Source organism: Rhinolophus sinicus, chromosome 2 (assembly GCF_057876585.1).
Source record: "Rhinolophus sinicus isolate RSI-liver-muscle chromosome 2, RSI-T2T, whole genome shotgun sequence".
Classification (NCBI taxonomy): Eukaryota; Metazoa; Chordata; class Mammalia; order Chiroptera; family Rhinolophidae; genus Rhinolophus; species Rhinolophus sinicus.
Genome location: NC_142502.1, coordinates 97,090,266 through 97,098,492, shown reverse-complemented (window position 1 = coordinate 97,098,492; position 8,227 = coordinate 97,090,266).

Here is an 8,227-nt window from a genome sequence, read left to right as displayed (position 1 = left end):
CCCACGCTGGCGTGCTGATCTCAGACTTCCAGCCTCCGGTACTGTGAGAAATCAATGTCTGGTTTTTTAAGCCACCCAAACTGTGGTACTTTGCTCTAGCAGCCTGAGCAGACTAAGAGAGTGGTGGAGGACCTTAAAAAAAAAAACCCTCCAATCCATCAATGACTTTTTTTTTTGTAAAATACAACAAAAATAAATTACCAGAAACAATGACAAAAAAGAGACATATAAACTGCAAGCCTAAAATAGTTATTTGACTTGACAGACATAAAATTGCATTTCAACAAATACAACCAGAACAAATATAGCACAGGGGGAAATTTTTTAATTAGAAAAAACTTCACACATTGTTCATTGAAAGTGTGCCTATATGTGATTGATACAGTGGCTTAACATTACACCTGTAATGTTTTATTGTTCCTCAGTCATAACTAAACAAAAAGTTAGAAGAGAGCAATTTGCCATATTAAATGCCAATAATTATACTTTGAACAAATACCCTGTATATCTACATTTAAAGACTTAAATGTGACAAATGATTATTCTTCTTGCTTATTAACTTACCTAATCTAAGTAACATTAATGACACCATCACTCTTAGGGGAAAATGTATAAAGAAATTGTTTTGCTGCTTTATTTTGATAACAGTCATAGTAGAAAACTGGTCTCACAGGGTTATGTTGACAAAAATACAAGAAGGAATTTTAAAGTAATCTCAACAAGCTCAATACTTTTATTTTTAACTTTTACAAGAGGAAGCAAGTGATGCTGGATTTTCAAAATTCATGTTCAATCCTCCACTAGTAACTAATTCCAAAATATGATCTTATAAGTTTATAGTTATACTCAAATTATCTTTGGATGAAAAAATGGATTCTGGATCTATGAATTTCCGATGCATATATCCTCTTTTGACAGAAAATAAAATCTAAAACATCCTATGAAATTATGAAAGTTTTTCTGTGAGCATTTTTATAGATATGAAATATCAAGATTATCACCTATTTTGGTGATAAGTGCTCTTAAATTAAGAACATGTCATAACAATTTACAGAAAATATTCTAAGCTTCTATCTTTTGCTTTTGCTCTTAGGTTTTATTCGCCAGTGAAAAACATGTTGCATGGAAACGTTAAGGTCAAGGCTGTCTTATAAACAAGTCTGACTGTGCACTTCACAGCGTCACTAGACTGGTCTCTATGTTGCCAAAACATTAAGATTCTTCCTATAGATCAAACATTCTCAACAGAACTGTCCCCCTCAGTAATCATTGCAACTGGGCGTGTAAAAACAACTGTTTATGCTGTTTCCATTGTATCGCATAATGAAGGGAATGATTTCAAATTCAATACATTCATCTTTATGTAATTCATAATTCAGTTCAGCTGATATTTTTGTCATAGCGACACTTTCTTCATGAGGGAAGCAGTGCATTGATTTACACTCTGGCACAAATCTCCCTAATCTGAGTGACTGACTGGTCTAGAATGTTTTCCTGCAGCTGCAGCCATCAGAACATACTGTGTTTCCCTAAAACTAAGACGTAACCGGACAATCAGCTGTACGGCGTCTTTTGGAGCAAAAATTAATATAAGACCTGGTATTATATTACATTACATTACATTATATTACATTACATTATATTACATTACATTACATTAAAGACCCGGTCTTACATTATCGTAACATGAGACCGGGACTTACATTAATTTTTGCTCCAAAAGACGCCTTAGAGCTGATTATCCAGCGAGGTCTTATTTTTGGGGAAACACTGTATTCCTTAAACCCCAAACATAAATCTTAAATCCCAAACCATTTGTTGATAATTTGATCCTTCGTAGTTCTGTACAGTTCAGAGCTAGTTGTGGTTTGGGCAATGAAGTTAAAAGATACAGAAGAATTCCTTCATATCGTCATGTTCAAATTGCGCATGTAGCACAAGAACAGCTTATGTCAACAATATATGTGCATTGTTCAAGTTGCCATGAAAAGTATTTCGCTCGCTTTACTTGTTCTGGGACTTGGTCTTTCAAGCCATTAGATATTTCTGCACACACAGAGCTAAAGATTGGATGGAAAGTGATGTTTAAGCTTCCTTTCTGGCCACAGGTTAACGCAACCCTGTGAAGCAAACACCTCTGTTACAGTTTTTCAATATTTTGGCAATTGCAGATAGATTTTTAGTCTTAGCAACACAGAGTGTTACTTCACAAGAAGCCCACAGCACACTAGAGTTTGTATGTGAAATACTGATTGCTCTCAAGCTTGTTAACTCAATACTCTTTGTCTTTCAAAAAAAATTAGTTTGCTTTCAACTTGTGTTTTTATGTTTGGTATGTAAATGCCACTTGTTTTTATGACGGATTTGCTTCATTAGCCAGTACAGCTCAACAAATAACTCACTGGGTATTAGGATTACACCATCACTGGTAACTACAAAACTCTCACTCTCTCTATGAGTGTCATAGTTTCCTAGTGCGGCCGTAACAAATCACGACAAATGCAGAGGTTTAAAGCAGTGCAATTCTGTAGGTCAGAAGCCCAGTATGGGTCTCACAGGCTTAAATCAAGCGTCAGCAGGCTGTGTTTCTTTCTGGAGGCTCTTAGAGAAAATCAATTTAGTGCTCATTCAGACGTCAGGTAGAATTCAGTTCCTTGTAGCTACAAGACCGATGCCCTGTTGTCTTGCTGGCTGTATACTGAGAGCTTCCCCCGCTTCTAGCGTCTGCCATATTCCTCGGCGGTGGCCCCCTTCCTCCATCTTTAAAGCCAGAGGTCCTTTACGCTGGCATCTCTCTCTGACTATAGTTAGGGAACAGTCCCTGCTTTCAAATATCGAAGATTGGCCTCACCCAGATAATCTCCCATCTCAAGGTCTTTCACCTGATGACATCTGAAAAGTCCCTTTTGCCACATAAGGTGACATATTCATAGGTTCCTGGGATTAGGATGTGGACACTGAAGGTGGTGGGGGTGGGGGGGCATTATTCTGCGTATCTCAAAGAGGGATTACATTTTCAAATAAAACTAGTACAAACTCTTTGGAATGATTTCAGAAAGAACAATGCTTTTGGAATCGATTCCACTATTATCATTTGGTTTATTATTACTGCTACATTCAGAAAAGATGTCTTGACAAAAAGTTCAGTGACTTTGGTTTTCCTATCTGTGAACTAGTACTTGAAGGAGCTAATTGCTACTCTACTCTAAATGACTTAATCATGTTCAAGTCTAAATTTAAAAAAGAACAGGTTAGATTGAAAGTGAAAATAATTATAAAAATAAATGATAAAAATAATTTTCCCAGGTGTTTATGCATTTTTGTGTTATAGTTGACCAAGTCACCGTAAAGTGTCACACGCTGGAACATAATCCTAATGCATGTTGCTAGCACAAAGTTGGCGCCATATGTAGCAATCCGTGACATTTGACAACACCGACTGATCTACACCCTGTTCAACTACACAAAACAAGTTTACTAACCACATGCTTGGACCTTCAGGCAAGGTCAAACTGATACAGAAGTTTCAAAATCCTTAGTCATAGCACCAGCCGGTAGATCGCACATTCAGTAGCTCAGCACTAGAATTTTCGCCATGTGTCCCAAGGACCTCCTCCAGGCTGGCCACATGGGTTGTTCCTGGTCCTCATTCTGGGAAGCCTCAGAGAGAGGGCCCCTGGGGGACACGATCATACCTACGTGTACATTGAGGTCTCTCTCCAGGGAGAACTCCCAGGGAAGCCTTTGGCCCTCAGGTACCCGGTCCTCCAGGACATCCCAGCTATAGCCCTTCTCTTTCCCCTGCTGGAGACACGGCGCCCCTCAGGGGCCCTGGGTGGGGGTGCAGACCCAGCCACGGACACTGACAGCTCCCACTTCCTTGGAGCTGACACCACTTCTTTCCCCTCTGGTCCTCCCACCCGCCCCCCGCAGCCATGGTCTTCTCTTTATCCTCTGAAGCCCCCATCACGTTTCCAGAGACGACCCCAGAGCAGGGTATGTCTGGGGTCTCAGTGGGAAGGCAGAGCAGTGGGAGTGGAGGGCGGGCAGCTCATAGTCTCAGAAGCCAGAGGGGGGTCCATACAAGGTATTTAGCCAAGCCCTTGAGGCAGTGGGTAAATACCTAGAGGGTGGCTCTGCCACAGAACCAGGAAGGACAGGGATGTCCCTAAAATTCCCCCATGAGGTGTCTCCTTTCCTATCAGCCCCAGACGTGTGAGAAACGGCATGGATATCAGAGATGTAAGCCGCTTCAAGACGGTGACTATGTCCACACTTGAGGAGGCTGACAGGTAGCGAGGGCCTGGGCACAGAGGTAGAGATGCTCAGAGGGGGGCCCAGGCCTCCTGACTCCTATTCAAGTGCTCATTCTGGACCCAGTGACACCTCCACAGACTCTCGATACAGCCGGGCCGCAGGTCTGTCTAGTCCTGAGCCAGAAGACTTCACAACCCAGTCGCCAATCCCAGAATCCATTTTACCCTAGGCCGATGGGCTTCTGTTCCCTCTTGATCCCAGTTTTTATTCCAGACTTTCTGCTATCAGGAATGAGTGGGTGGGTTGTGCTTCCCACTAACTATTGTCCCTTCTCTTTCCCCAGCAGCCTCTGCCTCCAGGCAGGCCACCTGGGCTCCCAATGACCTGGGCTCACCACGGACCTAGATCTGTGTGTCCCCCACTGCAAAAGCCAGAGCTTCCTCTGCCATCACTGCCCCTTCACAGTGAGTTGTGTGGGACCTTCATCCACACAGGCCTCGATCAGGGGCCCAAGAACAGAGCTGCCGCCCCAGCCCTGTCATCTCCCCTTTTAGTCCCTCTGTCCTCCAGGGAACAAAACCCCACCCTCTGCTCCAGCCCTGCACCCCCCAGTGCCCTGGTCCCCATGTCTGTGGACTCCTCCTGACCAAGAGCCTGGTCTGTCAGCCCTGCTTGTCCAGGAGTGGGGTTTGAATTGAACTGGGGGCAAAGGCAGCAGGAAACAGCTCAGTCCCTGCGCAGAGGGTTGGAGGGGGCATCAGCCAGAGAACACAGAGGCAGGGGAAATTATCATTGACAGGCTCTACAAGTTAAACCCACACTGAATCCGGCCATCTCGCTGTTCTTTACAAACCCACCTTTGTCTTTCAGGTGTAAACTCTCAGGTGTCTTGTCCACGTGTCTCCCTTCCCTTCCCTCTGCTCCTGTCCCTCTCTCCCTCTGATTCATTCCTCCTTCAGTAACACTCACCTGCACAGAAAGTCCGTCCCACCAACTGCCCTTCCAGGAAGCTGACCCAAGGCCTAAGCCCAGGACGCTGCCTTATCCTAAGTCCTGAGGAGAGAGGCTCACATGAGAGAGAGAGAAAGCTGCCAGCTCTGGGGAGAAGGGGGCGTACCAGGAAAAATGGAGGAGGGGCTGGGTGAAAGGTGCAGGGAGGACACAAGAGTGAAGAGGATGTGGAAGCGGGATCAGGTGAGGCAGGGGGCAGGCTTGCTGGGGGAGGGGCGGGCATGGGGGAGGGGAACAGGGTCAAACAATGGGCTTCAGTCACTTCATTCATTTCTTCCCCTACTCCCACCTCAGAGTCTAAGGAATCCACACGTGCAACACAGAAGGAGGTCTCTGAGGTGCACACTCCACACGAAGTTTCTTGGGTTGTTTTTTTTTTCTCTCTCTCTCTCTTTTCTTTGTAAATTATGGGTCAACATCAACATTTTCCTGAGTCTAAAAACTCTGAAATTCATTAAAGGAAAGTATGAGATTTGATTCTTTCACCGACTTATTTTCTCAAGTGACATTTCCCACGCCTCAGTCGGTGGGGCAGCCGTGGGAGCTAAGACAGAGCGGTGGCCCAGCACTGAGGCGGCCTCCCCTCTCCTCCCTGCTCTTCTCCAGAGCCAGCCCCACCCCTCCCACCAGCCCTTCTGAGGCCCATGCTCAGTAAGCAGGGATCCCAGCTCTCCTCTCCCCCCCTCTGCCCTGTGCCCGGGACCCTCCCTGCACTTCCAATGGCCCTTTCCTCTCCCCTCCAACACCCATATAACCTCCCAGTGTGGAAACACATCACTGACCTACCAGTTAAACCTACGTGTAAGTCTCATGGGGTCCAACGAGGTTTAGGACGGTGGTCAGGATGAGAAAGACTCTCTGATTTTGTCAGCTATCTTCAGCCCATCCTTCTGGGGGAGAGGGGTAAAACCAGGAGCCAGGAAATGAGAGAGTGTGCAGGGAGAGAGAGGGAAGGAAAAAGAGTGGGCAGTGTTGAGTTGACCACAGTTTCCTCCCTGTACGTCTCAGCGTCTCCCCTGCCTGCCCACCCACCTGAGGGGGTGAGGAAGCTGGGGAAGAGGGAGGCAAGAGCACCTGAGTTCTGGTGGCCGCCTTGGGAGGGCAGAGCTGAGGCTTCTTAAGGCCCAAGACCCTCCATGCACCTGGGTGAAGGGAGCTCTCCTGGCTCCACTTCACTTCTCCTCTGTTTCCATAGACCCCATCACCCCACGCCTCCCACTTTCTCAAAGGAGGCCTTTGTCCTTCTCAATTCCTCCTTCTCAGAGGTGGCGGGGAGCCCCGATGAATCAAGCCCATTCCCCAGGGACCACCTCATTTCCTTAGCCCCCCCACCCCCATCCGAGAGCTCAAGGTTGGGAGGACCTTTGCTCTTACTGGTGCTGCTCACACCCCCTCCACCAGGCCCTTGGCCTCAGATGAGGGGTTGGGGAAGAGGACCAGAAGAAGGTAGAGGACAGGAGGGGTGAGGAGGGAGCAGTGGCCCTGCAGCCAGAGGGCCCACCAGGAGGCATGTTCCAGGTGTGGGCACACAGGAGGCTGTCCCTCCCCCAGCCCTGCAGGGTCCCTGACCTTGTATTCCAGGCTCCTGCCCCAGGGAGGGGGCAGAGGAGGGAGTCTGAGCAAATCTCTGTGACCTGCTGGTCACTAGACCGAGGCGCAGAGCAGGACTCTGTCCTCCCCACACTGGACCCTGGGTCTGGTCTCACTGGCCCTCTAACCGGACTCCCCAAGGTGGGCTCAGGCGCACTGGGGGGAATCGGTGTTTTCACAGACATCCCGGGTGATCCTCAGTGAACTCCTTCCGTGAGAAAATGGGGCTTCCTTCACAGGCTTCGTTCTCTCAGAAGAGAGAAATGCCACTCGCCCTTTCCTCAGAGGACTGGCCCCCCATACAAACAGCTCCCCCACTCAAAAGCCAAGAAGGAAAAGACTGATAGGTTTCCCACTTTAAAAGAAACAATTCTTATGTATGATAAAAGATACTATAAACTATGTTTTTAAAAAGTGACAGGATAGAAAAAAATGACGTTATACAAAAATTAATATCCAGAATGTACAAAGCACTTGTAAAAAAAAGAAAAGGGCACCTACTCGATAGAAGAAACAGAAAAGGATAGAAACTTCAATCCAAGGAAACACCCCCAAAAACGCATATATGGAGGTAGAATCAATGGTATCAGTAAATGGGAAAATGCAAATGAAAACAATGGGGGGGGGGATCATTTTTTCACTAATTAAACTAATAAAAATGTGAAAGATTGGTCATTTCCAATGGCAATCAGGTTGTGAGAAAATGGGCAGTCTCAACAGCTGTTGGCAGAAATATAAATCAGTGCATCCTTTTAGGAAATCAATCTGTCCAGATTTCTCAAAATATTAAATGTGCATCCCCGTCCTGCAAATCACTCAATCCTTTCTGGTGTGTATGTAAGAGAATATAATCACATGTGCAAAAACAGGTATGTAAAAAGTTACCTGCCGCAACATTTTACATAATAGTGAAACTTAGAAATAAATCAAACTGGCCGTGAACAGGAAAGGAGCTACAGGCACAGCTCAGAGCACTGGGGTTCGGGTCCAGGTCACCCAACAAGGCAAATATCACAATACAGCGAGTCACGGGGATTTTTTTGGTTTCCGGTGCATATACAAGTTACGTTTGTACTATCGTGTAGCCTATCAAATTGCAATAGCATTATGTCTAAAGAATGTACATACCTTAATTTAAGATATTCTTTATTGCTAAAAAATCCTAACCATCATCGGAGTCTGTTTGAAAAATGGTGCCAACAGACTTGCTTCATGCAGCGTTGCAAAAACCTTCTATTTACAAAAAAACAACACGCAGTATCTGTGAAGCACAATAGAAATGAGCACTAAAACGAAGGATGCTTGTAAATAACAGATGCTACGTCTATAATAGAAGGTGTTATGCAGCAGGTTAGAGAGAATGAGGCAG